This window comes from Dipodomys spectabilis, unplaced genomic scaffold, assembly GCF_019054845.1.
Source record: "Dipodomys spectabilis isolate Male_0828 unplaced genomic scaffold, ASM1905484v1 ptg000178l, whole genome shotgun sequence".
Taxonomy (NCBI): domain Eukaryota; kingdom Metazoa; phylum Chordata; class Mammalia; order Rodentia; family Heteromyidae; genus Dipodomys; species Dipodomys spectabilis.
The window spans coordinates 3377852-3396221 of NW_024870855.1; the positions used below are offsets into that span (position 1 = coordinate 3377852).

Below are 18370 nucleotides of genomic sequence, written 5' to 3' on the forward strand. Positions count from 1 at the left end.
AAGGTAGTGGACCATTGACTTCATCTCTTCAGTCAAAGATGGTGAAGGCGAGTCAGAACATCTGTCAGTCTGGGGTTCTCGCTGGAGCTCCACCGCAGCTCCTGGACCTGAAGGGGCCTCTGAGGCTGCAGCTAGTTCCAGCTCTGACTGACATGGTAGTCCTGCTTCTACGCGGGATGTTGGATCCAGTGGTTCAGGTGACTCTTTTGTACACTGGTTTTCTCATCAAGCCTTGCAGTTGGTGGAACAGCTGCAAGCAATGATCTCCTACAGCACTGCCCTCCCCTCAGTCATTCCTAAATAAATGACACTCCTGCCTGCCTAGGAAGCTCCTGTTCCTGGACTCAACCCCAGGAAGCCTAGCAAGGACAGGTTTCATGCCAAGCCATCCAGGCTCCTGGACTGTCCTGATGAGGGCACCATGGTAGGCTGGGAGCTGCCTTCAGGTGGAGAAAGCTTGGAATCTCCCACTTCTGTCCTTTGCCTGCCCATGCTACTCACCCTCCAGCTCTGGCTGCTTGGAATGCATGTGCTCCAGCTGGCTGAGCAGAAGATGGGCCTTCTGCTCCTCCACAGAGCCAGGCATATTGCAGTTTAAATATGTTACCAGATGTTGTAGGCAGGATATGTCCAGTGCTTCAGTGAAGTCCTCTGGGTACTCCCTCATCCATGAGCCCAAAATGAAAGAGAAAGCTCCTAATGTAGTGGGAGAAACAGCAGAGTTAGAGGTTGGGCCTCGCCTCTTCTCAGACTCCTCAAGCACAGGTGTTGGAGCTGGGCTCCTGGGCCTACTCCTGTCTATACCCCATGGCAGACCTGGTAACCTGGCTGCATCTACACAAGGGATGCTACTCCACCTACATCACAGTGAAACCCACCCCACCCACCCCACCTCCTGGTGTCTCTGGTCATGCTTCCCAACCTGTCATCCCTGGGGTGCTTTGTCCTTATGTTTATTATCCCCCGAACCCAGAATGTCCTCACTCAGGCAGCCTCTAATGACTTCTAGGTCCTAGAGCCATGTGCGAGAATGGTCTTTGCCTGGCTCTCAACCAAAAGAGCACATCCTGGCCCTTGTGCACACAGAGGTCCCTGCAACCGTAGTGTAGGCCTTCTCTGTTCTGTTTGGTCCTGAGGTTTCCCAGGGCAGGGACATGGGACTGGGTGGACATTGTGCCAGAGGCTTCTTCCACCCCCCACCCCCTCAGGCACAGAACAAGCCAAACTAGCTCCCTGCATGGACACATTTCTACCTGGACTTGAGGCCTTCAGGAGTGGCTGCCATTTCCCTTTGCCCAGGCCTCTCCAAGGCTCTCCACTGCACCCACTCTGAAGACACATGCCTTCCCTCCTCCCCCAGGCACACTCACTGCTGCAGGTGCTCCTGCGCGCCTTCCTTCTCCTCATTGTCACGGGAATGGCTGTATCTAGGGGACACCATGAGAATGTCAAACATACTGTGTCTGCACATGATGTCTACAGTCCCAGTGGTTTTCCTGAGCACAGGATGGAGCTCAGGATGACAAGGATTTCCCTGTTCTTTTTACTGAGTGGTTCCAAGTGTCTTGAAATGGGTCCCCACACAAGCTTATGAGCCCACTAGCTTCCTCACACCTCTGAATGGGCAACGGGGGTGTCAGTGTTTCCCTTGGGCTTCCTAATGAGGTTTAGGTAGGTCAGTCCCCCCAGATGGAATATATAGTACCACTATGAATTAGGAAAACACTTTGCTTGAGGTCTCAGCCATGTTCGGCCTCGATGTAGAGAAGAGGTGTCGGGAGCCAAAAGTTGAGTCTCTCAACATAATAGGCTTGACTATCTCACTGGAACATCTTGAGGCTGAGTTTACAGAATCCTACCCTCATCCTGCCCTAAGCAAACATCCTGCAACTGCTAATGACCACCCTTTCCTCCTGCCCTAAGTAAACATCCTGCACTGCTAAGGCCAATGAAAAAGCTTCCTTAATGGCCAATGAAAAAGCTTCCTTATTCCAAGCATATAAATACCCCTGTGTGAAAAATAAAAAATTTGCAGCTTGATCAGAACCCTTGTCTTGCTGTCATTCTTCGTGTCTCTTGTCCCTTCATTCCTTCTTGCTTAGGTTCACTGCCCTCGTTGACGTCCTGCGGGTCGGGACAACTGGTGCCCAACGTGGGGCCTGAGCCTCTGACTAAGGAAGGAACGCCGTCCTCTGGGAAAACTTGGCCAAGTACAGTCAGAGATCGCCTTGACAGACCCCACCGAGAAACAGATCCAGGAGGAGAGTGAGGACGATGCAAGGTGAGTGACCCACCATGGGACAAGCAATGTCGTCACATGATCTATTTCTGTCAGACCTCAAGGAGGCCTTCAAGACACGGGGAACGCGGGTTAAGAAAAGGGATTTACAATTATTTTTCTCATTCATAGAGGACTTGTGTCCTTGGTTCCCCTTTGAAGGAATCATAGATGCAAAAAGATGGCAAAGAGTAGGAGATTGTTTAAAAGATTATTATGAAACCTTTGGTCCAGAAAAGGTTCCTGCTACCGTCTTTTCCTATTGGAATTTGATTAATGAAATTTTATACCAGTGCCAAGTTGAAACAGTTTTGTGCTATTTTTCAGATTTGTCATACTACTGGGATTCCCTATAACCCCCAAGGTCAGGGCATTGTAGAACGAACCCACCACACCCTAAAAACCTGGCTTACTCGCCTCAAAGCCTCTGCCTTTTCATTTTCCACTCCTAGGGATCACCTTAGTCACACATTGTTCGCCCTTAATTTTCTAACTCTGGACAATGAAGGCCACTCGGCAGCTGACAGGCATTGGCACCCATCTTCCAGTTCTGCTCGCCCGTCTGTCATGTGGCGAGACCCCCTTACAGGCAAATGGAAGGGCCCAGATCCTGTTCTTATCTGGGGGCGAGGTTCAGCCTGTATTTTAGATCAAGAACAAGCGGCCCCAAGGTGGCTGCCAGAATGCTTGATAAAACAGGTGAATGGCTTACCACAACCCAGAGGAAACCTTCCCCCTGAGGATGATTCCTTTTCTCTTACAGATGCAGCTAGAACTCCAGATGTGGACCTTCCTGTTTGAATTTATTAAACAACAGATTGATCTCTTGGCTTCTAAGCCCATACAGGTTCATCACCATCACCTTGATATGGCGGACCAAGGCATTAAGATCTAGGATTTACCCCAGGCTTTTAATTAGTGTTTTGCCATGAGCTTGTTCCAGTGAGAACCCCCCCCCCCTTCATTTTTCTTATTTAGAAAACCCTTCTCCTTATTCATAACTCCTGACCATTCAACGGGCAAGACCTATTGCCATAAGGGATAGGTTTGCCCCTTCTCCTATAGGCCCCTCCGCTTGGGGGAGGATGCACCTATGGGAGGAAGAAAAAATGCTCTAATCAAGGGTGCAGGTAAGACTGCAGGGGGATGTATCCGCGAGATCCCAAAACCCAAGACCCCTGAGTGGCAAGCTCTGGTGCATGACGGTTGGCATGCATACCCACAAGCTGTCTCCTCAAAAAACATGCCAAGGCCTGTAAAATTCCCCACCCCAAGTGAGTACGCTCGCTCGGGAGCGGAGAAAAACCCTGGGCCCTTAGAGGAACAGAGCCTCTGTCACCCCCTTAAAAAGAGCAGCCAACAATTGATGGTCAATTTTCTAAATAAGAGGGGGGGAGATGTTGGGAGCCAAAAGTTGAGTCTCTCAACATAATAGGCTTGACTGTCTCACTGGAACATCTTGAGGTTGAGTTTACAGAATCCTACCCTCATCCTGCCCTAAGTAAACATCCTGCAACTGCTAACGACCACCCTTTCCCCCTGCCCTAAGCAAACATCCTGCACTGCTACGGCCAATGAAAAAGCTTCCTTAATGGCCAATGAAAAAGCTTCCTTATTCCAAGCATATAAATACCCCTGTGTGAAAAAATAAAAATTTGCAGCTTGATCAGAACCCTTGTCTTGCTGTCATTTTTCTTGTTTCGTGTCTCTTGTCCCTTCATTCCTTCTAGCTTAGGTTCACTGCCCTTGTTGACGTCCTGCGGGTCGGGACAAAGGGGGTCTTCATGAGTGAGGGGCCTTCTCCCAGCTCCACCCACAGCCCTGTGCTCTCCGGGATTTAAGGTCATGATGTGGTCAGGCCTGTTCAGGGCCCATCCCACCGCTCCAGCCTCAGGCAGTGAGGATGTTGGTCCTAGCATGCCAGTAGCCAGGATCCAAGCAGATCCTCACTGGTGCAGCACATGCCAAGGCCTAGCCAGTGGGCTAGATCCAAGGATCAGAGGTAGCACTTACCTATTGAACAGCAGGTTCAATACGTGATGGGCAGTTGTGAAAGTGCGGTATGTCCCCAGAAATACTGGGATAAACAAGGCATCCCCGAAGAGCAGGGCAGGCACTAAGTGGTCGACTACCTTCTCCACTTTGCCTCCCTGCAGGTATCCTGCCTTGCAGGGATCAGGAAGGGTGGGGGCTAAAACCCACTGAAAGGACTCTGTGTCCTTCCAAGGCTTGGGAACCCTAGAGCTGGTGTCCGTCATTCTCACTGCACTCTTGTAGACATTCAGCCCCTGCACATTGTGTCTAGACAGAGAATAAACTGCCAACCAGTTGTCCTTGTCTAGGCCTCTTATTCCTGCAGTGGGAGCTTCTGGGAGGAGGATACCAAGTTCAAGGCTAGTCTGACCCAGGCAAGAGATTCTGTCTCAAATCCATGCAAGCCAACAATGAACAAAAGAAACAAAAAGAAAATGAAGATCTGAGCTTCACATGGGGGTGAGAATTTCACAAGTATAGACACAGATGAGGTTTTCTCTATTTGGAAGCCTACGCATGAGACTCCAATGTTCAACACACCTATTGAGAGAGGTATATGCATGACCTCACATACATTCATGGACACCATATGGACATACATTCATCCACACAGACACAGTGGCACGCATCAATGTGCATCCATATGGGTCCTCACATGCACACATTGGAGCGAGATGGTGAATTCAGCTCTGCCTGCCACAATGTTTGTGTGCTAATGAGAGGATGGGTGAAAGGTGGGACGCTGAAAAGAATGGGCTGTTTGTTCAATGTCCAACAGGATTCGAGGCCAATCTCTGGTCTCATTCGGTGGGCTGATGGAGTGAGGGGTGAGGGTATGGAGAGCCAGTGATTTTCGTACCATGTTCATTGAGGAGGAGATGGAAAGGGCACACAAGGATCAGGCTACTGGAAAGAAATCAGAGCACCTGAGCTACTAGGGCTGAAATTATTCTGGGGCCATGGAGCATGGGGAGAGTAGTTAGGGACTGGAGTTTGAACTTGGAGTTTGTTGGTGTGGAGAAATATGGAGATGGGTAGCCTTCACTTTTCAATGAACAGGGAAATGGACAGGAAGCGCCCCCACCAAGGGGAATCCTGGCAGGGAAGGGAAACCCTTGGCATCCTTCTACCTATAGATTCCTAGGTGTGCCTTTCCCAGTCTGCTACCTCTCCTTGGTGCTATTGTCTACCTAGCTCAAGAGGTCACAGTCAGTGCCAAGGCTCTAAGGATGGTAATTTATACTCATTGGTATTGTTCACGCATGTAGGCCAAGAAGACTGGCTTCAGCCCAACTTGGAGTCATGTGCAGGCTTTTTCACAGGAAGTGGAGGCCAGAGTTTCCTGCTCTAAAGCCACCCAGCAGAAGCACCTGAGGAAACCCTCCAACACGGTGTCTGCCACCACCACCAGGACCATGCTACTGATCCTGCTGACCATGGCGCCAATCCTGCCCTCTATCCTGATGACTCAATGCCTGGCTCTTCCTGCCTGCTCTGGGGAAGTGACCACTGTGTAAGGGCTGCAGGTAGAATCCCGGCCCATGACAAATGATGTGATGCACTTGTTCTTATTATTTTATACCACTATAGACTCAATCTTTTTAAATTTCCCAAAGCTAGTACACCAATGACAATGCTCCACCTCCCAGGCCGGTGGGGAAGAACTAAGGGAACCAGGAGTGTGGCACAATCAATTCAGCTCCACCATGGGAAGTACTTGCCTTGCCCCACCTCCAGGGCCCCATTCCCAAATCTCACTCCCACAGCTGGCAGCGGCATACTCATCCTCTTTCTCCCGCAAACTTAATGGAAAGAATGGAGGCAAGCAGCTGAGAACATCCAACTGTGATGCAGTGCTGGCGGTGCCCACCGCTTCCTCTCCTACTTCTCCAAACAGCAGCAGCTCTAGACCCCCTCTGCCAGCACCAGGCAGTGCAGGACATGCTTCCTTTCTGCAGCCAGTCCCTTCTCAGAGACCTGCCCCGAGAACTTCTGCACAAACAGATCTTACTCTTTCCAGAAACTGTTCTTGGTGACACCTCCATTTGGTACATTATCTAGGGATCCAGATTTGAAATGGAAGCTTAAATACCTCAAGCCAGGTTAGCAGATTGCAAAAAGACAAGAGAAGCCTCATTTTAGACAGCATATGGTGGGGAGCAGGCAGAGATGGCCTTACTGTGCACCCAGATTCCTTGCAGCTGTGAATCAATGTGGTCACTCAGTGACATCCAGATATCCATCACTCTGCAGGCCATCATGGACTGTGATTACAACTTCACTGCAATCTGCTCTTGACTTATTTGGCCCCAGGATAGCAGAATCAACTCAATAACTTTTGTGGAAACAAGTTTGTCATGCAGGCCTTTTCTTTTGTGATGGTTCTGGGCACTGTCTCTGAGCCTATGTGCTGAAGGCTAGGTTAGTGCTCTACCGCTTCAGCCACAGCTCCACATATGGCTCTTTTGGTGTTGATTTGGAGATGAGTCTCCTGGACTTTTGTGCGGGTGCGGTCTTCAAATGGAGTCTGCAGAGCTCAACCACCTGAATAGCGAGAATTTCAGAAGGAAGCAAAGCCACCAGCATCCGGCTAGTCAGGACTTTTTACCTGGCATTTTACTGATCCTTCCAGGGGGTTCACACAGGGAAGACAGGCAATCCAAGTACCACCTGCAATTGGTGCAAATTTCTTCATCACAGTGTGAACAGTTGGTGAGGAAGAATTCTTAGTGTTCTTCTCCTCACATTCTCATGACTCTCTCAACTCAAACATGCCAGAAAATACCAACTCTTGGGTCCAAAGCAGACCCCTTTGTTTCCATTCTGTTTCCCACTGAAACTCACATGAGAGCTCCTGAAAACCTACAATCCAGGTAGGAAAAATGTCAATTCTCCAAATTGTGACCCCTTTCTGTGGGTTGTTTCTCTCCGGATAGTAGGGAAGAGCTGTGATGTGTGCCTGTGCAATAGTGAGAACATTTTCCTAGGTAAATTCTGTCCTAAAGGAAGGATCTGGTCCATTCATGATCTGAGTGTGTACGGCAACTGATGCCATCCAGTCCCACAGAGCCAGGCCTGGGCTCACTGAAGGGGCTCCTCTTTGGCATCACTCAGGAATATTTACAGATGCAAATATTCCCCAACCAGGGCACTGACAGGTCATTCTTCTCTTTGCAGGAAGCTGTCCAACCACATCCACACCTGTGTCAGCATGTCAGCACCTGTCTGTAGGCATGGCTGAGGTGGCCATTTTCGAGCAAGTCCTGAAGAACCAGGCAGAGCACAGGCCTGAGATCGTCCTTCCACAGCATCCTGAGGACCTAGACACAGGTGTTTTTGTCACTACTTCTATACTGGATATTCACATGAGTTGGTCTTGAACAAACTCTGAATGCACACTTTTACAAAATTTAAGCACAGCCACTGAATTAGGAGGGACTAGGGTTTGGGAGTAAGTGCAGGCAACGCATCTTCCCTATGGCATGTGAGGACTGTGACAAGGTGCAGACAGTACCACTGGTGGTCTGTACTTGTTTCTGTGTGCTTCCAGCATGGCTGGGGAGAATGCACACAGCGTGAGGGCTGAAGAAAGGCAACTGAGGTGAATTGCAGAGCTATCAGTTTGTGATTGAGTAGGGAATGTAGACTTGGTCCTTTGCTTGTGGACCTAGCTGGGGGAGGTACTGAAACCTTAGCAGTTCCGTCCTAGTACAATAGGCCACTGGGGGCATGTCTGGCCATCCCTGCCTGTACTGGAAGCCTGCTTTGGCTGCATGAGGAAAGCAGCCTCTGTCATTGCTCACTCCTGATGCTATGATGTCTGACTCACCACAAGCCTATCACAACCGAGCCTGGACTGAAGAGGCGGGAAGCCAGCCAAAACACACCTTTCCTCCTTGAAACAGTTTCTCTCAGTCACTTGTTATAGACAAGGAAAGTCTAACCACTTCCTTGTGAAGTCTCTTACCTTCTGAGTCTCAGTTGCCCCTTCAGTGAATCAGTACAAAGACTGAGTCAGAAAATACTGGAAAAGGCCAGGCCATTCTGGGGCAGGGTAATATATGAGGATCCCACTTCTGGGCATTTACCCAAGTGATCACAAACAAGGCCATAGTAAAGCTACCAGCACAAATATGTTTATTGCAGCATTAGTCACCAAAGCTGAGATATGGAACCAACCCAGGTGCCCCTCAGTAGATGAGTGGATTAAGAAAATGTGGTATATATATATATATATATATATATATATATATATATATATATGTATATATGTATATCTATACATACATATATATAAACACACATATATGTAGTCATATATACATATAAAATGGAATTTTATTCCATCAATAAGAATGGCACAACCCCATTTATTAGGAAATGGAAAGACTTGGAAAAATCATATTAAGTGGAGTAAGCCAGACCCAAAGAAATATAAGTCTCATGGTTTCCCTCATTTGAAATAATTACTATACATCTAGGATAATTTTATCAGGTGAGCTGAAAACCTCAAAAGCTATGAACATATGACCATATAAAATGGTGCTAAGTGAAATGAACCCCAAGATATGGGCAAAAGTGATGTTTCTTTGTTGTTGTAATTTTAAAGTACTATGTGATTTTTTAGTTTCCTTTCTAAGTTCTTCCCCTGTTGTCACTGCATTTGATTTTGGTACCCTGAATCTTGTATATACATTTCTCTACTTTGGGGAGGGTAAGAGGAATAACAAAACATTGAAACAAGGACACCAGAGGACCCATTGCAACAATGATCCCCACAAGACAGTATATTGGAAATGAATGTTAAAACTTCAGGGTGGGGGGAGGAGTGAGGGAGGTGGAGGAGGAAAAGGATAGTGGGAGAACAACAAGGGAGGGGGTAACAATGCTCAACAAGAAATGTACTCATTACCTTACTCATGTAACTGTAACCCCTCTGTGCAGCATCTTTACAATACAATAAAATCAATTACTTGTTTGTTAAAGGTCAGGCCATGGTGCTCCTGTGACATTGCCTCCTACTGCATTTGTACAGCAGGGATTGGAGGATGACCCCAGCTTTTCTAGGCATTTGATGGGCAACTTTCATGATCACCCCGTGTTCTCATTCACTCAACTACACTGTCTGAAGGTAACTTAAGGAATTCTGTCCTAAGACAACAGTTATCGGTAGCTCTTAATGTGTGGTGATAAGCTCCAGACAGACGCCATGTTTGAGCTGAAGTGTCTCATTCTAACTTATAGAATGGGATAAGCTGGGAGGGAGGGAGAAAATAACTGGAAACATGTCAACACGCTCCTCCAAGGCATCATCAGAAGCCAGGACTGCATTCACAGGCTAGGATAGCTAAGAGACATTGGATGTAAATAAACTTTAGGTAATATACCAGTCAGATTTATATCAGAATGTTTATCATGTCTTCAGATATGAGGCATTGCAGAATGGCAAGATGTTTCTCACACCTCCATTTCCTCATCCGTAAAGCTACATGAAGGGAGCTGGGAGCAGGGGTGCAGGCCTAGAGTCCCAGTTACTGGGGAGGCTGAGGCATGAGGATCACTTGAGCCAACTACATCAGGATCCTCCTGGGAAATGCAGTGAGAGGCCAATCTCTAAATTGAGTATGCAAATAAAGAAGTATACAGTAACGATTCTAGTACTTGACCTCCGCAACATGCTTCAATTCTGTAAGCAACTATTCACTTACTGGACAATGGAGGCAACACAAGTGGGACTACTTTCTAGTCTTTGCAAGCTGTCAGCTCTGCTGCACCTGGACAACTGGCTGTGTCCCTTGGGGTTTTCTCTGTTGTCACCCTTGTATACAATGGACACAGCCCGAAGTCTCCTTTTCATCAGGTTTCTCATGACTTACATCTGTCCTTGGTCTCTAGGTGCACAGTCATTTGCATATACTGCTCCTCTTCTTGCTCTTCCAAAGTGGCAGACACCAGAGAAAGCTCACCCAACAGGGATACCAGCCAGGTCAGGCGAGAGATGCCACTAAATGCAGGAAAGCCAAACTGCCTTTCTTCCATTGGGCCAGCTGTGGGGAATCACAAATGCTGTGAGGACTAGGAAGAAGAGAATGCCTATCAAAGGGCAGGAGCCAGGTGCATGGGAGAGCGCATGACACGGGGACCTTGCCTTATCAGGCGGCCAAATGTAGCCTCAAAAAAGCAAGTCTCTTGTAGGTTTGAACTTCAATTTTGCTAATAAAATGAGACATGCTACTGGCAATAGCATGAAATTCAGCTATACAGAAAAACAAAGTTCTAGGCTAAACATATAGTCAATCTACATGTCTACTTAGGTACACACACACACACACACACACACACACACACACACACACACACACACACACACACACACACACAGAAACACACCCTCTTCTAAAAAGGTTCAAAGTCACTATGAAGCCAGGCATAGTAGAGCAAACCCATAATATCAGCTACTTGGGACATGGACACTGGAGGATTGTGCACAGTTCAAGGCCAGCAGCTTGGGCAAAATTTAGTTATGTTCTATATAAAAAAATAAGGATGTGCCTGTGGTCCCAATAGTCACAGGCAGGGGTAGGAAGGTCACTGACTGAGTCTGTCACCAAGTAAATGTTCAGGACCCTCTGGCAAACAAACTAAAGCAAAAGATGCTGAGGCATAGCTCATGTGTAGCAGGTAGAAAGTCCTGAGTTATTTGCCACTGTCACCAAAAAGTGTTAAAGTCTTCTGGCAAGAGGAGAACAACTATGGTCTGCTAGCTCTGAAACCCAGATTCTTATCGACTCCATGTGAAATGGCGCACATGGTGAAAGTGGAAATAGAGAAACCAGCAACTTCATTCAGCTAGTTCAAGAGCATCCAGTTGATGGAGTGCTAAATGTTTCCTTACGTCTTCATAAAACCGTATTCTGAAGAGCGCGTGCATTAGAATTTCTGCTTGATCATGAAACTGACTGCTAACCCTCATCCTTAGCCCAAATCTTAATCAGAACCTAAACTTAAGACTTCATATTCATTAGATTAGGCTTGTCAACAATTTCTTATTATTCTGACATTAACACTTAAAACACTTAAAACAATGAGCATGTTCTAGAGAAAGACAAAAAGATGTTGTAGCTGGATCTAGCAGCTCATGTCTAGAATCTTAATTACTTGGGAGACTGAGATGTGATAATCACGGTGTGAAGTGTTGGGTCAGGAAAGTCTGTGACACTCTTATCTTCAGTGAACCACCATAAAGTCAGAAGTGGAACTGTGGCACATGGTAGAGTGGTAGCCCTGAGAGAGAAAGTTAAGGGAGAGCACCCAGACCCTGAGTTCAAGCCCCAGCCTTGACACACAGAAAGCTTCTAAGTAAATATCCATTAAAATTCATGGAAACACCAAACTTAGAAGCAAAATCAGCTCCCTCCAGGCTGCTCATCATCTCCTGTAGTTCATCTCCCCTGATATATTACAGGACCGCTCCTACCAGCTCCTGCTACATAGTGAACTTCCAACCTGGTTCTGTCACAGGATGTGAGCGCAAGGCCTGTGAGCTTCTATTGCTTTACCTATACTGAGGGTAGTAATTACCAACATTACATGACCATTATGTGAGTTTCTGACACTTCAATTGTTATTCTCCTTGTCACAAGTCTCCTACATCATTCTCAAGCATCAGGACAATAAGGTTGAATTGTTTTAGAACTCATGAGGAGATGAAGGATCTTACCACTCATTGAGGTCAAGGATCCTAAAGATCTGCTTTCTCTAATAAAAGCCACTCTAATAAAAGGTGTTCCTGATACCCACATGAGCATCCATCCAACCATGAGAGCAGGAAGATCTTAACAGCGTCCTTTCCCACTGCTCATGCTCAAAGAATGACTACCATACAATAAATGATCCAATGTACAATACATGAAATGCTGTGCATCCTGTCAATGTTCCTGTAACTTCCAGGACAAGGAAAGGAGCTGAGTGTTCAATGAGTCTGCAGACTAAAACTGGCCTGTGAAGAGAAGGGACCCTTTGAGCAGTTCTCTCCCCATGACTTCTTTTTTCAGAAATGCAAATTCCTCCATCAAGAGTTTTCTCTGCTGGGCTGGGAAGGTGGCTCAGTGGTAGAATCCTTGCTTTGCATGCATAAGGCCTTGGGTTCGATTCCTCAGAACCACATAAGCAGAAAAAACTGGAAGTGGAGCTATGGCTCAAGTGGTAGAGTGCTAACCTTGAGCTGAAGAGATGAGGGACAGCGCCCAGGCCCAGAGTTCAGGCCGCACAATGGGGCAAAAAATATACACACAAAACAAACAAACAACAACAACAAAAGCTGTTCTCTGTGCTTTTCCTGCATGACTTTTCCTTTCATGACAAAAATGGGTTACATAGGCCAGTTCATAGTACTGTGTACAGTTGTACATCTTGAGAGGCTGTGTCAGCCTCAGGACAGGACAGGACATGTGTATGTGTCCCTTACAAATATTGCTCTTAGGCAGGTCCCAGTGTAGATTAGATTACCACTGTAATCTAAGCTACTCTGTATGCTGAGATCTGATGATTGAGCTTCAAAACCAGCCTGGGCAGGAAAGTCAATGAGACTCTCCTCTCCAATTAACCACCCAAAAGCCAGAAATGGGCTGTGGTAGAGCAGTTACTTGAGAACAAAAGCTCAAAGACAACATACAGGGTCTGAGTTCGAGCGCCAGGACCAGCACACCCCACACCTCCTCCCACGTGCCAGCTGAAGGAGACTCCATGTAGAAGCTGAAAACAAGTAAAATTTTAAGAACACAGGATGGTAGCCACCTGTCTCCACAGACACCATGAAACTGCCAGGTGCCTGAGAGCCTACAAGGGGTTAATTTGTGTTCTGGAAAGGCTTCAGTGCTACACACACACACACATCTATGACCTGAACAGGCAGGAATTAGACTAGAGGAAGGGAGATAGTATGTGAATCTATTAAAACTGAAGGAACCAATGATTTATCAAATTATCATGTCTTCAGGGTCACTGAGGAAAGCATCCAGTCTTTGGTTGTACAAGTAAGATGTTAACAGTTCTTGATGTGTGGTGGCATTTTCATATCTAGGTGTGATGCTCCCCCATATAGGAGCAATACTTTTCTATGATTTGCCAAATACAGTTATGATATATACTTTTATTTGCCTAGTCCAGCTTCCTAGGAAACCCTGCCTAATGTTGAGGGCTTTTCTGCACCCTGTGAGTGAGCAGCCATGAAACTTTCCCACCTACCTCCTGGTACAAGAATACAGACAAGGGGATAAGCAGAAACTTTCTGGCACAAAATGGTTGGTAGAAGCTGAAAGGCACAACATGATTTGATAAAAGCATGTCCATAAGCAGTAGAGACCAGCTCCTACCTTCCCTCCCTCTCCACCCCTCATCCCTCCAAGGAAAATGAGTTTCAGAGTCAGCCACGGTGGCTCACATCTATCACCCCACATACTCTGGAGGATTACCATTTGAAGCCAGCTGGTATAAAAAGTTGGCAAGACACTCTTCACCACCAAGAGCTGGGTTGGATGGCATAAGTATAAGGATCACAATCTGAAAGCCAATCCTGGGCATAAATGCAAGGCCCTGTAAGCCCAAAAGACTTGAGGGTGTGGCTCAAGTAGTAGCCTGCCTGCCTATTAATCATGAGGTCCTAAGTTGAAACTCCATTATGCCAGAAGAAGAAGAGGAGGAGGAGGAGGAAGAAGGGAGGGAGGAGGAGGAGGGGGGAGGAGGAGGCCTGTCGCTCTGCCAGAGGACTGGAGGAAAGAGGTTTCTGATGGAAGGGTCTTCATATCCTACGCGGTACCATAGGAGGTGTGGGGCTGAGGTGACAGCAGAGGCGGCCAAGAGTGAGGGGGCTGGCATATGTGCGAATATCACCCATGTCATATTAATGACATACGTGGAGGTAACATGTACATGGGATCTGCATAGGAGATAGACATGACACATATGTGCCACCAGCGATCTTCACTCCATGTTTTAATATGTTCAGAGAGGTAGAGAATGAGAATGGAATGAAAACAGGACGCTCTATAGAAGACTAGGCTGGAAAAGGAGTTTAAAACATGGCGCAGGAAATGCAAACCTTAGGACGGTTGTCAAGATAATGTCAAGAAAGAAGAACAGAAAGAATGTGGGAAAGAGAATTCACATTGCTGGTGGCTCATGCCTGTAAGCCTAGCTTCTCAGGATACTGAGTTTGGGGGATTTTGCACCAGAGCCAACCAGGGCAGAAATGAAATGTGCTCAAGGCTCCATGTCCATTGAGTGGCAAGCAGCTGGGCTGGAGGCATGATTCAGAGTATCCACTGTAAACACTCCCAGAAGAGTGTTATCAGGCACCCCAGGGAGGGGAAGAGAACGACCCATACTTCCAAGTTGGAGTTGGTAAACTGAATGGGTTCAATAAATGCTCGGTGTGATTAATATGTCGTATTTAGCCACTTGATTAGGAAATTTTAGGACAAAGTGAGGACTCTGATATAAACAACCAGGTCTCATGAAGGATCAGGAATCAGCTTTGGATTACTCTGTAGTAACCTGAAAATGAGCAGAGCCAGCACGCCTTCAACATTCTTATGGAAAATAGATGTCAACTAAGAATGTGCATAGTCAAATTAAGGCCAGTTCTAATAAAGATATTTGCAGACATGCAAGGCATCAAAACATTTACTTCACCTGGTGCATTTATTCAAAGCTAAAAGGCACCATGTGTTGGGACTCAGGCCTATAATCCTAGCTACACTGGAGTTGAGATCTGGAAGATTGCAATTTTGAGGCCAGTCCAAATAGAAAGTCCATGGGACTCCATCTTCAAAATGAGCAGCAGAAAGTCGGCTGAAGGCATGGCTCAAATAATACAGCAAGAGTAATGAAGAAAAACATTAATTTAGCACAAGACCTTGAGCTCAAGTTCTGGTACCAGCAAGAAAAATAAACGAATGAAAGCTAAAGGGCAACTCACAAGATCTACTCAAGTAAAGACAGCTTCTTCAACAAATGAAAAGTGACTAATAGAAGAAACAGAAACTAGATTTGTCACCATGTATAAAAAACAACTCCAAAAGGATCAAAGAACTAGATATAACATCAGAAATTCTGAAACTACCCGGAAAAATAGAGAAAAGTCTAGAAGATATAAGCACATGGTATTATCTTATGAATAGAACTCTCAATTGCCCAGAAAATAATAGAAAGAATGGACGAGGACTGCATGAAATTAAAGTGTTTCTAAACAGCCAAAGAAACCAAGAGCCATCCACACAATGGGAGAAAATCTTTGTCAGTGATTTCAGCAGATAAAGGATTAATATCTAGTATATACCAAGAGCTCAAAAGATTAAACAACAAGAAAACAGTAAATGGGCAAATGAACTGAGCCAGAAGAATAAATGCAAGTGCCTAATAAATACAAGAAGAAATATTCAATATCTGTTGCCAAAAAGGAAGTGCAAATCAAAAAAGAAAGATTCCATCTTTTTGGGGCACCTTTTTGTGGCTCATGCCTGTAATCCTAGCTACTCAGGAGGCTCAGATCTCAGGACAGATCTGAGTTTGATGCCTGCGTGGAGAGGAAAGTCTATGAGATCTCATCGCCAATAATTTCCCCAAAACTGAAAACGGCCAATGCGGTAGCACTCCAGCCTTGAGAGAAAAATAAGCCATCTTCCTCCAGTCAAATTAGCAGTCATAAGAAGTCAACAATAAATACTGGCGAGAAAGGAGAATGAGGGAGGAACTGTCATGCTATTGGTGCGAATATAAACTAGTGCAACCACTATGAAATCAATATGAAGATTCCTCGAGAAATTAAAAGTATAATCACTTATAATCCTACCATATCATTATTGGGCATATATCAGAAGGAGTGTGAATACACAAGAAAGACACCTGCACACCCAAGTGGATTGTAGTGTTGTACACAATAGCAAAATGGTATAATCAGCCCAAGTGCCCAACAACTGATGAGTGGATAAAGAAAACAAAATACACAAGTGCCAAGGAATATTAGTAATAGAATACATATATACCATGTGATATTACCCACATGGTACATATTTACCATATAATATTAGCCATAAAAGAGTAGTTAAGGGAAAAGATCTGATCATCAAGTTGAACGAGAGAAGCCAAGTTCAAAAAGCCAAATACCATGATTTTACTCATCTGCAGAATGTAGACTTTAGTGTGTTTATAACAACACTGAACTTGATCATAGCTATAGTATTGTTAGTGGAGATGTGGCAGATAAGAGATTGATGGAGTGGTTGATATCTCTCTTGGACAATGTAGATTACAAATTTACACCATTACATCTGACTTGTTTGTTGAGATGGGGGTCTTACTAAACTTTTGCCTGGCAGGATCTTGACCAATTCCCCAGTAACTGTGATTACAGCTATGTATTACCTCTCTTAGATGTGGTACTTAAAAATCTTATTGATTAGTGGGAAAAGTGCTAGTCAGTAGGTACAGAGAAAGTGGCTTTGCATTTGAAAGTTCACATGTTGCAACTATGCGACTCACAATACCATTTAAAAATATTTGACAAATGAAATACTTATGACTCATTCATTTTATTTCTCATTTTTTCTAAATTCCATTCTAGAAAAGTTTTCACTAATAGTTGAAACTGTTAATATTTGGAAAACATTTTTTGTATTGTTTCAAGCATTTTTTTTTTGTTTTTGTTTTTTTGGTCCGGTAGGGGGGCCTGAACTCTGGGCCTGGGCGCTGTCCCTCAGCTCTTCAGCTCAAGGCTAGTGCTCTACCACTTGAGCCACAGTGCCACTTCTGGCCTTTTTGTTTTTCTGCTTATGTGGTGCTGAGGAATCGAACCCAGGGCCTCATGCATGCAAGGGAAGCGCTCTACCATTGAGCCACCTTCCCAGCCCTCAAGCGTTTTTTAAACAGGAGATTTGAGGTTTTTATAAGCATTACATTCACCATTTAGATACATGTAACATTTTCCTAATAACAAACAAATACTACTTTGGAATTAATATTCTCTAGTTGTTGAATATGCACAAGAATAATTTTTTGTCATAATCATCTAATCAATTAAACTCATAATTTTTTAGTAATTCCTTCATTTTGTCTATTTTTATTTGTTTATTTTTTATTCTGCTGGTATTGGGGTTGAACTCAGTGCCCAGGTGCTATTTCTTAGCTTTTTCCACTCAAGGCTGGCGCTCTACCACTTGAGCCACAGATCCACTTCCTGCTTTTTCCTGCTTAATTGGACTTAAGAATCTCATGGAACTGGGCGCTGGTAGCTCACGCCTGAAATCCTAGCTACTCAGGAGGCTGAGATCTGAGGATCTTGGTTCAAAGCCAGCCTGGTCAGGAAAGTTCATGAGAATCTTATCTCCAATTAACCACCAGAAAACTGGAAGTGGTGCTGTGGCTCAGGTAGTAGAGCGCTAGCTTTGAGATGAAGAGCTCAGGGACAGCACCCAGGCCCAGAATTCAAGCCCCAGGACTGCAAAAGTAAAAAAAGAAAAATGAACTTTAGTGCTCAGGCTGGCTTTGAACCATAATCCTCAGATTTCGGGCTCAAAGTAACTTGGATAACAGCCATGAGGTACTGGCCCCCAGTTTATTTTTTTTTTTTTAGTTTTCTGAATTAACTAGTATTAATTATGACCACTTAAAGTATTTCTTCTTTTCAATATTTTATTACATACTGCTTACTCCAAAAAGAATTTAAAAATGATTGAAAGCATTTGTATATAGTCCAAGTCTATCTCCCTATCTTTTTTTTTTTTTTTTTTTGGTCGGCCGTGGGGCTTGAACTCTGGGCCTGGGCGCTGTCCCTCAGCTCTTCAGCTCAAGGCGAGCGCTCTACCACTTGAGCCACAGCGCCACTTTCTCCCTATCTTTATTAGAGGTAAAAGTTTCTCTACATTCTATAGAGTGAATTTGTAATGTTCCTTTATAGATTTTTCATTAACTCCTGAACACTAAGGAAAACCCAGAATAATAGGCTTGAAGCAGATTTAAATAGACTCAGGGCATAAACTGAAAGGAAGATTGTACTGCAAA

At 45.2% G+C, this 18370-nt stretch overlaps 1 pseudogene; it reads right to left on the minus strand.

Annotated features, from left to right (window-relative positions):
• Positions 1-6169: 6169 nt before the first annotated feature.
• LOC122120807 lies at positions 6170-14207 on the minus strand (annotated as a pseudogene).
• Between the last annotated feature and the right edge of the window lie 4163 nt (positions 14208-18370).